The 14063-nt window shown below is 40.8% G+C and overlaps 1 long non-coding RNA gene across 4 annotated transcripts in view; it reads left to right on the top strand.

The window, feature by feature from the left end:
- The window catches only part of LOC134291600 (uncharacterized), a 427606-nt gene that overhangs the window by 291172 nt on the left and 122371 nt on the right, over window positions 1-14063 (top strand). The window contains exon 5 of one of the 4 annotated variants that reach the window (XR_009999179.1): window positions 12853-13650. The exons of the other annotated variants lie outside the window; for them this stretch is intronic. This is a non-coding gene — a long non-coding RNA (uncharacterized LOC134291600). Of the gene's footprint in view, window positions 1-12852; window positions 13651-14063 lie in introns of those variants that run through there. 4 annotated transcript variants of the gene reach the window in all.

The following is a 14063-nucleotide window of genomic DNA, read 5'->3' as shown; positions in this document are numbered from 1 at the left end:
TATGCGATTTTGGGCTTTTTTGACTGCAAGCCATTAAGCAAGGAAATATTTTTTTTTAAGCAATCAAAAGATTAATTGGTCAATTAACATCTAAATTAACGGCTCATGCAAAATATTTCGTTTTACCAAATCAAATTTGATAGATTTAAGCATTTTATGTTAGTATGAAAACTTGCATGCAACTTTTGGAGGATGACTTTATGGGAAATATCGTACCTATCATAAATCGCTTAAAACTATCAAATTCGATTTGGTAAAACAAAATATTTTGCATGAGTCGTTAATTTAGATGTTAATTGACCAATTAACCTTTTGATTGCTTGAAAAAAAATATTTCCTTGCTTAATGGCTTGCAGTCAAAAAAGCCCAAAATCGCATATTTTGCCTTATAAATTGAGGTATAGCTCAAAATTGTGACGTGCTGGAGCAAATCTGAGCCTGGATTCGGATTCAGCAGCCCAAAATCCTTCGGAGACACATAAGTTTGCTCTTGAGACAGACAAAAAGTTATTTTTTGTTACGCTGTGTTATCTGTCAAAATTGCTGGATAGTTCAACAAATCGAAAAAAATATTGCTGATACACAACAATTTGTATTACTGAGCCAACCAGCGCAAAAACAGCAAAATTTGCTAATCACCAGCAAAAAAATGCAGTGTAGTGCGATATTTGGAGCGTTCACTATAGGGCACTGCACTGTTTTAATTTAGTATGGGATTTTGAAGTTTCGTGGCCTTGTTGTTTTCAAAATTTCTGTAAGAGTGAAAAGAAGGAGAGAATTTCATGCAGTGCCCTATTTTGAATGACAAATGTTTTGCAAATTAGTGCAATGTAGGGTGAATAAGGGTATTATCAGCAGGTTTATTCTCTTCGTCATGGGGGGTTTTTGTGGGTCAACTTGGTTGGGAAGGATTTGAGGCCTAATCTGAAATCAACAGGTTTAAAAAAAAACCCATGACGAAGAGAACAAAACTGCCGAAAATACGTAAGTTCCCCTATGTAATATTTTAACATTGTATATTCAAATAAGCCTTTCATTTGCATTACTACTTTTCATCAGAGCTTTCCTAATTTTTTGTGCTCGTCTAACGCGATAGATTTTATATATTCTTCTTGTGCCTCTACAGTTACACGACTAAAAGCCTGCAAGGGCATGTCGACAGTTCTTGAAGCCATTCCGAAAGAGTTCTGTGCTGCAGATTTCAACCGTCAGTGCCAATTACTTGACACTAGAGAGAGACATCACCACACTGACTGGCTGCGGAGCCAGACTTATACATTAGATGGTATATCTCTTAGAACCCAAAACCCATTCACATTAGCTATGCACTATGTACTAAGCAGAGCGAAGCATAGCTTTACAAGAGATGCAGACAGGCAGATTGGTGGTGATCGCACCGTCGTCGCCGCCACCGCACCATGTTGGTGCTTGGTGCAGCTGCCTCGATGCATCAGATATAATATATGGTGGTGGAGTTACGAAACCACTTTTTTCAGCAAATGCCATTAAACTTGGGGGACCTTTGCATCAACGAAACTGGAAACTGAAAACTGTAAACTGCATGGCGCGATGATAGCTATAGCTGGTTGACAGTTGCCGCCGCCGCCGTTGCAACAGTGCATCAACCAACCAACGTTCTAATCGTGTAGGTCTTTGAGAATTTTCAAGGCAAATTGGTCGCTGGCACAGGGACTTCAATGACTGAGGCACCAGAGATCAGATGGTGGTTGGTTGCTTCTAGCTGGTGGGTACGGCCTTACCCGGGCACGACACTGACTGCACTGCTGCACCACCATGATGGCTTAGACTTAGAACAAAAGTTGAATGCCTTCTCTGCGTCTTGCAGCGAGCTATTGCATTTGGGGAGAACTATGTGCTGCTGCTGCGTTCTGACTCTGACGGTCACCGATGATTAGCAGTTTGGCGCGCAAGTTTGCAAGGGCAGAAGTAATGATTAATCTTGAAACTATGTGCCTTCTCTCCGGTCGTTGTCAATGGCATGCTGCAGAGTAGTGGTTTCAATGGCCTCACAAACTTGGGCTAGGCTTTGATAATGAAGTCGTTTTTCTTTTTTAGAGGAAAACGGAATTTCAAGGTTAGGTGGGCTTGGTGCTAGCAGAATTTATGATAGTATAGATATTCGATGTCTGCATTTATGCATGGGGTTAGTCTGGTGGATAAGGCTTTGGATCGCCAATCCGGAGATGGCGGGTTTGATTCCCGTTCCGGTCGGGAACTTTTCTCAACTTCCCTGGCCATAGTGTATAATTGTACTTGCCTAACAATATACAAATTCATGCAATGGCTGGCAAAGGAAGTCCTCCAAATAATAACTGTGGAAATTCTTGAAGAACACCAAGTTGAAGCGAGGCAGGCCAAGTTCCAGTGGGAACATAGAGCCGCGAAGAAGAAGACGAAGATCTGCATTTATGAAGCATAAAAACTGCATAACTCTTTTTGTGAAAATTGAGTTGCGTTGCGAGATAGTGGAATGAACAATAGATTGACAACTGTTTCCATGTTTTACTTCAAAACTATTAGTTAGGGGGGGGGGGGGGCTGGTGGGTACTCACCTCTTTATTAGTGCCAACTATTATAATGAGCTTTATGCATCAATCGTGAATGATGATCCCTTTCTTGGCTCATGGGGGGATGACTGTATTCAGTAATTTCTTCCTATTATTCTACATGCATTTCCCCTAGGATTCCTACCATTACGAAAAGTTTATGGATCGTAAGGGGATTGAACCCGTCATTTTGAGGTTTTGAAATACTAGGATTTCCATGCCCAAATCTGGGTCCGCTGAGGTATTTTAAGGATTTTTATATGGAGTCGCTAATATGTTCGAGAAGTTCTGAACTCTTATCTGGGCGTCCACTAGGATTGATTGATTGATTTGTCTTTATTACGGTATGACCCATAAAAAAATGCGACAGTTTTCAAAGTCATCGTTCCCCTACTTCGAACTGATTAACCTCGCATGTATCTATTGGATAGTATAGTAGAGCCACTAATCTTATAATGGCAAAGGAACATAGACTGATTCCATGCAAATACCTTCGGAAATATAACGTTGAACATATGGATGTCGAAATCGTCCACGCGCCAGAGGCCGTTTTTTAAGGATATAATTTTCTTTTAATTGCTTTCAATCACATTCAATCTAATTTTATTTTCAAAATAGTACTTTTATGGGTATATAAGGTCTTCAGGAGTTGGTTGGTTCGTCGGACAAGCACGAAAAAAATATTAACTTATAAATTAAGAGACATTTTGTGAAAATTGAATTATTTGACAAATGATAATTTTTAGAAAATATTATGTTTTAAGCATGAAATTGTTTTTAAGTACATAGTATTTGTACCTATCATAAAGGTAGGTATATATGCCTTCATCGACAAAAAATGTTTTGAAAAATGTTCTAACAGTGTTAAGTTTTTTATTAATTTATCTTAAATACGGTTTTTAATATGTGGCACCTTTTTTAGTTTTTGTTTCCTAAACATTTGAAATTATTTTTAAAATATTTTTCAAACATGGGCGTATTAAAGAGTACATATTTCTTCATGGTTTCCATGTGTTTAAAAGTTTTTATCTTAGTTCATTTTGCTATGAAAATTATAGGAAAACTTGATTTTATTTAGAAATTGTTAACAATTATAAGGTATCCCATATACGTAACCAATGAATATTTTGACAAAAATTTTAGAGATCCTGTATGACAATGACCTCCTTATTGTATCCTAATCCAAAAAAGTTTAATTCATTGGGATTATTTCATTAAAAATCATCAAATACTGCAAAAAAATGGAATGTCGCATTTTTTTATGGATCATACTGTAGCTTTCAGCCCTTGGCTAATTCGTCTCTTCCACTAGGAATAATTCTGGAGCAACATTTGAAAAGCATTGGTAAACAATGACTTCACACTTCGCTACTGAGCCCCCATCAGCTTATTCACAAAAACTATGACCGTTATCAGAGAGAGCAAACATCGATCTTTCGGATAACGGTGTTCATTTGCGTGGGCGGGCTGCTGTTATGCCCTACGGAGCGTTTTCGAACAAAGACTCGAGACCTCTTGAGCCCTTTTCAAATGTTGCTCCAGAATTCTTGCCATTTCTCTTTTCTATTTTTTTTTAGAAATATCTTCAGGGATTTTTCCAACAATAATGGGGATTCATCCAGCAATTCTGTAATTTTCAGAAACTGCATCTGAAGTTCATCTAGGAACTCCTTCAGAAATTCTTCCAGAAACTCATTCCGAGATTCCTCCAAGCTTCTTCTGAAATTTTTCAAGAATCAGGGGATTCACTGAATAAAATTCCAGAAATCTACTTGTAATCTACGAGGTCCTCCTGAGATTCCTCCAGGAATCCCAAAAGGAAAATCAAGTGCAATTCTGAAGGAATCCCATGTGGAATTTCTGGATAAAAATCCCAGGAGGAACTGCTTGAAGAAACGCAGAAAAAATCCTGGAAGAATCATAAGAGGAATTTCTGGAGGAATCTCAGGAGGAATTCCTGGAAGCATCCTAGGAGGTATTCCTGGAAGAATTACAGGAGAAATTCATGAAGGAAACCTAGAAGGCATTTGTGAAGGAATAGCAGGAGGAATTTCTCAAGGAGCCCGCGAGAAATTCTTGGAGGATTCCCAGGAGATATTTTTCAAGAAACCCAGGAAGGAAATCTTGGAGAAATCCCAGGAGGGAATCGTGGAAAATCTCTAGAGGAATTTCTGGATGAATTACAAGATAAATTCCTGGAGTAATCTAAGGAGGAATGCCTGGAAAATTCCAAGGAAGAATTCCTGGAAGAATCTCAGAAGGAATTCCTGAAGGATTCTAGAAGAAATTCCTGAAGAAATCCCAGGACGAATGTCTGAAAGAAACCAAGAAGAAATTCGTGGAATTCCTGGAGGAATCCTGGAAGAAATTCCTTCAGAAACTCCAGGGGAAATTCCTGGAGGAATCCCTGAAGGAACCCCAGGAGGGGTTCCTGGAGGAATCCCAGGAAAAATTCATGAAAGAGTTCAAAGAGGCATTTCTGGAAAAATGCTAGATGGAATTCCTGGGGAAATTCCTAAAAAAAATCCTTAAAGAATCCCAGGAGAAGTTCCTCGAGAAATTCCGGGAGGAATTCCAGGAGGAATACCACGAGAAAATCATGGATTAATTTCAAGAAGAATTTCTGGAAGAATTCCAAGAGTAATGCCTGGAAGAATCCTAGCAGGAATCCAGGAAAGAATTGCTAGAAATTCCTGAACTAATTCCAGGAGAAGTTTCTGAAAGAATCCCAGAGAAAAATAAACTGGAAGAATCCTGGAAAATCCTGGGAGGAATTTCTTGAAAAATACTAAGAAAAATAACTGAAGGAATCCCAGGATGAATGCCAGAAAGACTTTGAGGGGAAATTCCTGGAGGTCTCCCTGGAGGAGTTTATGGAAGAATCCGAGAAGGAATTCCTGTAGAATCACAGAAAGAATTCCTGGAATAATTCTGAGTTGCTCGCAGGAAGAATTCCAGGAGGAATCCCAGGAGGAATTTCAGCAGAAATTCCAGGCGGAACTTCTAGCGGAATCTCAGGAGGAGTTCCTTGAGGAATCTAGAAAGGAATTTCTGGAGGATTCCCAGGAGATGTTCTAGACGAATTCCAGAAGGAATTCCAAGAGGAGTTCCTTTAGGATTCTCTGGGATAATTCCTGAAAGAATCCCAGAAGAAATTTTTGTAAGAATTCCAGGAGGAATTCATGGAGAAATCCCAGGAAAATGCCTTTAGGAATCTCTGGAGGAATTCCAGGAAGAATTCCCATTTAATTCTCCTCGATATTCGTTCAAAGATTCTTTCCGAGATTAACCCTGGTTTCTTTTAGGAATTCCTTCAGATTCTTATTACGCGATTCCTGAATAGATTCTTCTAAAATTTTCTTTGGAAATTTCACCTAGGATTTGTTTAGATATTTCTTCCGTGATTATTTCAGAAAATTCTTCCAATATTATTTAAATAATTTCTCCAAGCATCAATTTTGGGTTCCTCCAGGGATTGCTTCATTTATACCTTCTGGGATTCCTGCCTAGATCCCTCCTGGGATTGCTCCAGAGATTCTTTCCGGAAATTGTCCTGGTGTTCCCTTCCGATATTCCTCGTATCGTAAGATTTTTTCCTGTGAACATCACTCCATGTGCGGAAGAAAGATTCTCCGATAGTGTTACGAGCCATGTATTAGGTATGGCAAAATATGCTTCATAGAGCAGGAGAATGTCAAATAAAAAAATGAACGTTTTAAATGGATTCTCTTTTACGAACAGGTCCAAAACCAACCGGGAATCGAACTCAGACATTATTAGATTGGTGTTACTGAATAAAATAGTTTGAAATAAATCAAATAAAAGCTACCACTCAAATAAAAGAAAAATTAGAGATGTTGGTTCTATTCCTTTTGAGTAGGTGTTATCTCTTTCACTGGATAAGAGTTATCGTGCATCATTACGGGTCAGAATCTAACGATAGTTCAAAAAATGCAGAAGTAGAACTTGAGAAAAATTTTCGATGTTGAGGTCACACATTGAAGATGTTTTTTACTACAAGACTACAGCGAGTAAGGAGCGCTGCCCAAGCCATGACATCAAGATCATTTAGGAGACCTAAATGCTCAGATAGGCAAGGAGAAGGAATTCAGACCGATGATTGGAAAGTTCAGCGCCTACCAGTTGACGAACGAAAACGACCTAGGACTTATCGATTTCACTGCCTCCAAAAGCATGACCATATGTAGCACCTTTTTTCAACACAGCCTCTCTTATCTTTACACCAGGAGATTATCACAGCAAACGGAATCGCAAATAGACCACGTTCTGATTGATGGACGGCACTTCTCCGACGTAATGGACGTCAGGACCTATCGTGGCGCCAACATTGACTCTGACCACTACTTGGTGATGGTCAAACTGCGCCCAAAACTCTCCGTCATCAACAAATGTAACGTACTGGCGACTGCTACGGTACAACCTAGAGCGACTGAAGCAACCGGATGCCGCATCAACATACGCGAAGAATCTTGAGGCAGAGTTACCAGACGAGGCTGAGCTCAATATCGCCCCTCCAAAGACTGCTGGAGTACAGTAAAAGCAGCCATCATTGATGCAGCCGAGAACACATTCGAGTTCGTGGAAAAAATCCGGCGGAACGAATAGTTCGACGAGGTATGCAGAGCGATTTTAGAGGAGAAGAACGCTGAGCGGGCGGTAATGCTGCAGCAAGGAACGCGGCAGAACGTGAAACGTTACAAGCACCCATCTTTTTGGGAGAAAAAGCGTCGTCTGGAAAAAGCGAAGCGCGAATAAGTAAATGGAAATGCTGTGCCATTCTCAAGAAACACGGAAGCTTTACCAGAAGCTCAACGGCTTCGTGCCGCGAGCCGAAATCTGCTGGGATAAAGACAGTAACATCTTGACGGACGGGCGTAAGGTGATCAAAAGATGGAATCAGCACTTCGATGACCACCTATGACCACCACCATGCTCATGGAAGATTGTAGGCACAGGAGAGGGGCCGTTCATAAACCACGTAGACTTTTTGGGGGGAGGGGGGTCTGGCCAAAGTCTACGCTTCATACAAGTTTCAATTTTTTTGTATGGAGGAAAGTCTACGAGGGGGGAGGGGGGGGTCTGAGATTGCCAAATTTTGGTCTAAGTGGTTTATGAACAGCCCCAGACCAATAAAACGGAGGAAACGACTACGCCAATGAAGCAACGGAAGGAAATGATTCAACTCCCTCGCTGCGGGAAGTTAAGGTTGCCATTCATCAGCTCAAAATCTACAAAGCAGCTGGTAAGGATGGTAGCTGAACTCATAGAATAGTTGGCCACCTGTTTACACCGGTTGATAGTCAGGATCTGGGAAACCGAAGTGCTACCGGAGGAGTAGAAGGAAGAGGTGATCTGCCCTAGTCGTTCATTTAGTATGCGATTTGGATTGCTGTAATATCAGCTCCTCACCGAGATCCGAGCAATCAGAAAACTGTTACTAAATCACTATGATATTCATTGCTAAGAATTGGAAAATGTTGCGTTGAAAGTTAGCTGAGTTTTCAATTCTTTGAAAGTTGTGAATATATTCTGGATACATATTTTCAGCACTTTTTTTTTTTAATTTGAAGAATTTTTTTTTAAATCGTTTACGAGTTTTCTCATTATCTGATATTTTTTCCAACTTAATATTTTTTTTTCTCTGTCCACGTAGACATTAGGGGAGGGGGGGTGGTGGTTTGCGCAATGTCCACGCTTGTCCATGGGGAGGGGGAGGGGGTCAAAAATCGAGGTTTTTCTGTCAACGTTGTATATGGACGGCCCCTATGTCACCTACAAAGTGCTATCCCAGATCACCTTCCGCCGTCTATCACCTAAATCGAATAAGGTCGTGGGAAGTTATCAAGCCAGCACAATAGATGGCCGGTCGACAAAGGACAAATCCTCACCTCATGCAACGCATCAGATACGACAGTATCCACCGTTGCACAATGGTTTTGTAATTTATATTGAATATCTATCATCATACTTCAAACGTCATCGACCTTTGCAGTCCATTCGTTATGACAGTTTGCCAAAATACATAATTCGTCATTTTCAAAGCCGTGCACGAAAAAGAAACTCACATTCACGGCAATAAATTGTCAACTCAAAGAAAAATGCTCATCCAGCATAAGGGCAATTAATTATGATGACACCACATCGTACAGATAGGAAGCTGCCTTCCAAATGTTATGGTGGAGATCCCACGCACCCACCAGAACTTCTGGGTCAGTAGCAGAGAAGCCGTACAACGATGCAATAGCTGTGTCGTCTACCGAAGTGACAAACCTAATCAATGTAGGTTTGTTTGTGCAGCTATACGGCGGTCGCTCGAAGCGTGGGTGGTCATCATTAATTACGATGACGTATCTGTGGTAGGCCTGGTTGTGTGAATTATGACTCGCGTAAATTGACACTGATGTGTGAACCTTTCTTAGTCTAGTGACGACTGTGACTACAAAGCAATCTTATGCTAAAGGCAATCGAGTATGAACCTCAATCATGATTATCAAACACTTCATAAATATAAATAAAAAATCTGATTGATCAGTGCTCAAAGATTGCTAATACTAAGAAGCAATTTTTGCTCTCTAAAGAAGATACAATGCCCAAAAGGAGAGATCCGGTGGCAACAAATCGTTCCGTGATTCTCAGCTTCCGTCCTTCACTACTTCTGCTGGAACTGGAGAAACGCATCTTTTATTGGAAGAAACCGGAGAAGCATCGTCATCATCGGAATCGGAACGTAAACAACATTTCGACATACATATACAACAGTCGTAAAGTTGGGAAATGGACAGCAGTCGTGCTGTTATGTATTGCTGCCATTCGTGCGTTCTATTTTGTGCGATCCGTGTCACGTATTGCCCAATAGGGGAGGAAAAATGTCGGTTGAGTGATGAACGAATTGGTGCTGCTTGCTTAAAAAATTTGCTTTTGAAAATATATATTTTTTTTTTATTTGGTCATTTACTTCATGGACTTGTGCATTGCAGGTTGAACAAGAAGAAAGTCTACCGTCAAAACAAGGATCAATTTTATTATTTTTCAATCTAATAACAAGATGAAACAAGCTCACCAGTTCATGTATTTTGCTCTATTGCTCATCGAACGCTAGGCATCACATTAGCCAGTAATATCTTTCACACCTGTTCAAATGAAGCTATCAACTTGAGGTTTTCAGCCGTAAATTGGTTAATCTTTTATTATATGAATCCTTAACACAACCAAGGTTTTGTTATTTTTTTATCTGTATTAACGAGATTTTTAGCCCTAGGCTAGTTCATCTCGGGACCCACGCTTTACTTCCCTTCCGAATAAAGAACTCACATTTTGCGAGTTTGTCGGGAGTGGGATTCGATCCCAGGTCCTCGTGATAGTCAAGTGTTCTAATCATCACACCAGGTCCTCTCCACGTGGTTTTTGTTATAAAACGAACCATTTTTACACCAATTATACTAACCTAATCACACAAAACGCAGTGAATCACCAAATTCACCTACATTTATCGATTCCAATGCGGAACGATTTGAAGAACCATGGATCGCGAAGGGAGGTAATGGTGAGCCGATCCCCCGCCATCCGATATGGGTCGAACTCCCAGCGAAGCGAAAAAAAAGTTTACGAAAGCAAAGGCAAAATAATGAGAAAAACAGCACCAAGAACGTTGCGTCTGTATTAGTGGTGCTGGTGGTCTCCCAGTCCCAACCCAACAGCAGTCAGTCAGTCAGTCAGTCAACCAGCCAGCAGCGACTGCATAATATAAATAAACCAACCGAAACCCACAAACGAAAACGATGACGATGACGACGACGACGACGACGGGTTCAATGGCTGACCCATTTTCCGCAATGCCGCGCGTATGGTCGACTGCTAGCTGCTGCTGTTGTCGTCGTCGTCATCATCGGTGTTCTCGTGAGTCAGTGTGTTCGGTTGAATATGGTGTGGAAGAACGGAAAACGTTGTGCACCAAGAAACGAACGGGACTCGTAGTAAACGCCGGGTAGGTTTCGGTTGGGGAACGAACGAACGAAAGCAACATGGGCTTGGGTGGCTTCGGCTTCGGTGTGTTTGAGAGTTGGGGCTTGTCTGCTTGTTCCTGTTCTTTGGAACGTTCTTTTGTGTCTGTCGCTTTGCAGCGCTTTTATGATTGTGTGGTCAACAAGAGTTTTACATGCATTTTATGCAGGATTTGGTAGCATTTTTTTTCTTTCTTTTGAATAGAACTTGGCAATTACCTATAAGATCTACTGTGAATTGATTGATTGAAATGTGGTAATGAACTTTCGAAAAATAGCGTTCTGCTGGTGGGATTTGAACCTTTAACTCTGTATTCTCTGATCCAGGGCTTTAACCGGCTATGCCACAAAACATCGTAAGGTAGAACATGTTGAACTGTCAAGCAATGGAGCATAGAAAACGTAGGAAGCACAGTAAGGCATTATATCTTGTGTTGGTATACTCACCAAAAACGTGATTTTTATGAGCACCACTGTTAGTTTTTTTTTGCATCTGATTCATTCGAGTGTTTGTTTATTTGTTCTAAATTTGATAGATTTATTCCAGATGTAAACAACAACAAATTTTAAAATTATTGAGGATGTTGCAGTGGCTGCTGATCAAGTACATAACAGCCGTCAACGACGGAATCTAGCCGGTAATCTGCTGGAGCTTTAACCGAAAGCAATTGCTGATGAAAGAAAACTGCTGGAGGATTCCAGAAAGAAACTGTTGTAGAATTCCTCGGAAGGAACTGTCGAAGAGTTCGAAAGTAGGGATACCTGAGGATTCCTCAGAAGGGATTGCTGAAAGATTCACCGGCACATTGTAGGGGGATTTCCCCGTAGCAATCGGTAGCGGAAATAATTAACTGCATACTCTCGATTGGAACTGCTGCAGGATTCTCCGGAAAGGATTGTTAGAGCATTCCCCAGAATTGCTGATGGGTAACCGGATCGGGAATTACCAGAGAAATCTCGGATGGAACTGCTGCTTAAACTGCTGGAGGAATAGTATTCCCCGAAAATGTTGGAGGTTTCCTCACAAGGAATTTTTGGAAGATTCCTAGGAAAACAATATTTAATTCCGGTAATTCTTTCAGAAATTCATCTGGAGAATTTTCAAGGAGTGCAAGGATTTTCAATTTTCAAGGAGTTCCGGAGATTCTTTCAGGATTTCCTTCTGGGGATTTCTCCACGAATTCCTTCTAAATATTTTTTTTCATGATTTTCTTCTGTGGAGCTCTAGGTGTTCCTATAAGGGGTCTTCCTTGTAGTTTTTATAGATGGTCTTCCTGGTAATTCTTCAGGAACATCCATCTGGATTTCTGAGTACTCTTCCAGGGATTTCCCAGAAGTTCCTTCTAGAGATATTTTTAGGAGCTCTTTTATTAGATTTCTCCAGAGGTTGCCTTTGGGGATTCCTCCAGGAATTACCTATAGATTGTTTCACGGGTTCCCTTTAGGTATTCCTTCAGGAGTTGCCTCTGGTGATTCCTACAAAGATCCCCTCTGGAGATTCCTCCAAATTTTTTTGGAGAAATACTTGGAAGAACTCTTAAGAGAGCACGTGGTAGAAGTAGTAAAAGGAGCATTTGGTGTCATTCGTGGAAGAATCCTTGGAAAAATAAAGAAATTCTTGGAAATTTTTTAGGAGGAATACTGTAAGAATTCCCGGATGAAGAAATCTCTTAGTATTTCTCGGAGTCATTTTCTTCCATCTTGAAAGAATTTGAATTTTTGGAGAAACTGTTAAATAATTTCTGGAGGAATCTGAGTAATGTTACTTGGACGAAATCTTGGAAAAATTTTTGAAGACTTTCTGGACGATTTTTTGGAGGAATCCTTGATAAATACTTGGGTGAAAAATTCCTGGAGTAGACGCACCACGAAAAAAACACCCTTGTTATACACAGCGTGAGCGTGGTGTAGCTGAGGGTGGTCGAAGACGCGACTGCTCGAGAGTTAATGACGAAGAGTTTCGAACGCGGTTTGATCCTCCAGGCAGTGCTCAGAGTAGATATTCACACCACTATAGACCCGGATAGAGCTTAATATCTACGGCGAAGATCATCGGTCAGCTGAGGGTGCAGGACTTTCCAATCGTGGGTTTGAATTCCTCCTCCTTGTCTACCTGAGTGTATGGGTTTTGCCGTTATGACTTGAGCAGCCATCGTTTTCACTAAAAGTATTATTTATATTGGTTATTATTTACAGGTATTTCATCAATTCACTTTATATGCCAAGTGCTATGCTAATATCAGTGTTATTTCTCTTTCTTACAGGTACATCTGAATTTCTCTATAATATGTAAATAGTAAGTATTTTACAATGTATTATTGTTAGTTGAATCTCCGTGTCCCAAAAACAAACTTTCACAAAACTTTAGTGACCGAAAAAAATAATAGAGAAAAAAGAACATGAACTCTTCGTCGTCACCGCCTCGCATACCTTAAGCTGTCGACGCTTGTCGGTGCATGTGTCAAGTGCCTCACAAATTTGCAAGAAATCCTTGAAATAAACTTCGTCTCACACGCTATGCCCTTTCTTCCTACTTCGGTTCCATCTCCCCCCAACCACCCCAAATGAAACATCTTTCACCTACCTACCGACGACGACGACCGAGTCGACCGGCTTCAATAAATTTCCATCCGCTCCGCCCCGCATTGTTGAGCCTACGCCGTTTACTGCACAAAGTAGGTATGATGATGCAGCAAGCACTATCCAAAGCAGCATTACAACCAATCCGACGCAACAACACATCAACAGCACACCAGAACTACAACCAGTCGAAAACGCCTCCCAGGCACGCAAAAGCCCGTGGCACGCAAAAGTGGAACAATGAACTTCCATAACCCTGTAAAGGCAGGCAGGTAGAGTGGTAGAGCTAGCCTAGCTCTAGGTAGGTAGGTATGCGCTTAACAAGAGAGCCAACTTCAGCAACTATTTTGCACGCAGTCTCGACACAATCATCGTCTTCATCGTAGCCGTCGTCGCATCAGCTCTAGTAGTTCCATAACCAGACAAGACAACAACGCATCATCGGTCGATCGGTGATGGTACCTACACTTAGTAGAAATAGTTGATTTGCGTGTATTTCGCATACAGAGACACAACTTCTTGATTATTTTCTCTTTTTTTCGCGAAAGTAATGATCCACGCTGTGACATCATCATTCCTTTTTGGATGATGATCGATTGTTGGGGTTCGCTTTTAGTGTCAATTTTGTTTTCAATAACTTTTTGAAAAGAGGAACTTTTTTTCTGAACGCTACATTCCCACTATATGTAGTCCAGTTACGGAACAACATCAGTGATGATAGTGATATTAACACCCACATGTTACAGTACGACCCCATGAAAAATTTTCGTTCATGAAATGGGCTGATCCGGAACTTCTCTTGAAATGGCTGATTGCGATTGAGCACGAAAAAACCTGGGGTATTCAGTTAGCCTAATGTTTAAGGTACCAATCCGGAGACAGCGGGTTCGATTCC

The sequence above is a fragment of the Aedes albopictus genome, chromosome 3, assembly GCF_035046485.1.
Source record: "Aedes albopictus strain Foshan chromosome 3, AalbF5, whole genome shotgun sequence".
Taxonomy (NCBI): domain Eukaryota; kingdom Metazoa; phylum Arthropoda; class Insecta; order Diptera; family Culicidae; genus Aedes; species Aedes albopictus.
This window is presented reverse-complemented; position numbering and strand designations above follow the sequence as displayed.